The sequence below is a fragment of the Salmo salar genome, unplaced genomic scaffold (assembly GCF_905237065.1).
Source record: "Salmo salar unplaced genomic scaffold, Ssal_v3.1, whole genome shotgun sequence".
In the NCBI taxonomy this organism is placed as follows: Eukaryota; Metazoa; Chordata; class Actinopteri; order Salmoniformes; family Salmonidae; genus Salmo; species Salmo salar.
In genome coordinates, this window is record NW_025547735.1 from 65,001 (window position 1) to 67,500 (window position 2,500).

General features: G+C 53.5%; 1 non-coding gene across 1 annotated transcript; it reads right to left on the reverse strand.

The window, feature by feature from the left end:
* Window positions 1–1,934: 1,934 nt before the first annotated feature.
* LOC123732278 (U5 spliceosomal RNA) lies at window positions 1,935–2,050 on the reverse strand. The gene has a single exon (XR_006763039.1). It is a non-coding gene; the product is annotated as a U5 spliceosomal RNA (small nuclear RNA).
* Between the last annotated feature and the right edge of the window lie 450 nt (window positions 2,051–2,500).

The window sequence follows — 2,500 nt, forward strand, 5'->3', positions numbered from 1 at the left end:
CTTTCTGTCTCTTTCTTCTCCACCACCTTCTTCCCTATCTCCTTCCTTTCTGTCTCTTTCTCCTCCACCACCTTCTTCCCTGTCTCCTTCCTTTCTGTCTCTTTCTCCTCCACCACCTTCTTCCCCCTCTCCTTCCTTTCTGTCTCTTTCTCCTCCACCACCTCTTCCCTGTCTCCTTCCTTTCTGTCTCTTTCTCCTCCACCACCTTCTTCCCCTCTCCTCTTTCTGTCTCTTTCTCCTCCACCACCCTTCCCGTCCTCTTTCTTCCCACCGCGCTCCCAGTCTCCTTCCTTTCTGTCTCTTTCTCCTCCACCACCTTCTTCCCAGTCTCCTTCCTTTCTGTCTCTTTCTTCTCCACCTCCGTCTTCCCAGTCTCCTCCCTCTGTTGCCTTCTCCGTCTCCTTCCTCTCCACAGCCGTCTTCTCTGGCCCCTTCACTCTCCTGTCTCCTTCCTCCTCCTGCTCTCCTTTAGCCTTCTGCCCTTCCGTTTCCACTATGCTGTTGTCTTCTTTTCCTTTTCTCCCCCGCCTCCGTTTTCTCCTCCTCTTCCACCCGGGGTGCCTCCCTCTGTTCAGTCCTTTGTTCTTGGTCCCTCCTTCTACCCCCATCCCCGGCTCTGCTCCCCCAGCTGCAGACGCCAGTATGACCTCTGACGCGCCGGGCATTCACGCCACAGGTGCGTTAGCATACCACACCCGTGACATGCCTTCGGGCGCGTCACAGTCCCGCCTCGTGCTCCGTAGATCCACAATACCTACACCTTTGTGCCGCACGAGGCGAGGATATGACCATAGGCCACACAACGCCTGCAGAAAGGAGGCTGACGGGCATAATGCAACGCCCCCGGTCAGCCCCCCAGGGAGAACATCGCGGAGGATGGAGGTATCCACCCAATCCATTTGGGTCCTCTCTTAGGAGGGCCTGAAACCCCCTCCCTCCCGGTCCAAAAGCCCAGGGAATCTTTGAGGTGCCTTCCTGAGGAGACACCATCCATGTATCTCCCCAGAAAGGCCCTCACCTCCTCGTCCCCAACGTAAGGGTTGTAAATGTTCACGCTAACCACCCGGAAATTGCTCCTCGCCAAGCTAGTCACCACGTAATGGGACACCGGCTTCTCCTTTTCCACTTCTCTCACCTTTCTGAGAATCTCGTCGTGCTTTTCTCCGTATGCAACGCCACATCAAATGCACCCTCCAATGGGTTGTCTTGTAGGCAGAACACTTCCTCCACCTTCAGCCCAAGGATACCGATCAGGATAGTCCTCCCAAAAACGTCTCTGTCCAGTGGATCCATCGCCTTATCCCTCCAGGAAAAGCGCACCGTATTCGCCAGCCCCATCCTAGGGACTGGCCTCCCTGTAGTATTTTGCGTCATCTCCGCAAAGGAGCTTGGCGCACTCTCCTCCGCTCCTGCTTTTCCTCCAAAAAAGTAAAAACTGAAAAGAGCGGCAAAATACACCAACCGTGTCTCAAAAACCAAAAACAACAAACTTTCCTCCCTCCTGCCTTCCTTCGACCTTTTGGCTCAGCGGGCTTTGGGGCACCTCGGTACCAAGCTTGATCTGAGCCAAAAGGCCGAGAAGCGATAACCCACAAATTGACCCCTGCACCCGCCGGGACCTCCCGGGGCCGCTCGGCAGACCTCATCGGTTTGGTAAAAGTTGGCTCCTCCTCACCCAACGCTTCCCTGGTGACAGGGGGTGTGTTTTTTTAAAAAGTCGCTAATGCGTCGTTAGGTCACTAGCTCTTTAATCCTAGTGCGACTATTTGTTCAATGCCCGCAAATACACCAGTCATCGTCGGGCTTGAACTCAATTGCCCGAGCGACTACTTTGAGTGGAAAAATACGCCGGTCGGTCAGCCGGCTTCAAGTCAAACGCCTGAGCAAAAAGTCTCGGCGTCATCTCTGTCAATTTCTCTTGAAACAAGATACCGGGCTCTGCCAGAAGCAAAGCCCTTCCAAAATACGTTGAACTCGTAAGTGTTCCTCTCCACGGAAGTCTTTAGTAAAAGGCGAAAGGCTTGTGCGTAATGAAGAGAAACCAGAGTCGTATGGAAGTCAGAGGTCGGGGCCCGAGACACACACGGTGCACTCTAGGCCGGGTCCCCGGGTGGTCCCCGAACCCACTCTTCCAAGTTTTCGAGGGCTGTGGGTAAAAAGTCACAGACAGACAGACAGACAGACAGACAGACAGACAGACAGACAGACAGACAGACAGACAGACAGACAGACAGACAATCCTGGTGAAGTGATTGTATTTTGGGGGGGGCTCAAAACACACACACACACAATCCTGGTGAAGTGATTGTATTTTTGGGGGCTCCAAAACAACACACACACACACACACACACACACACACACACACACACACACACACACACACACACACACACACACACAATCCTGGTGAAGTGATTGTATTTTTGGGGGGCCTCAAAACACACACACACACACACACACACACACACACACACACACACACACACACACACACACACA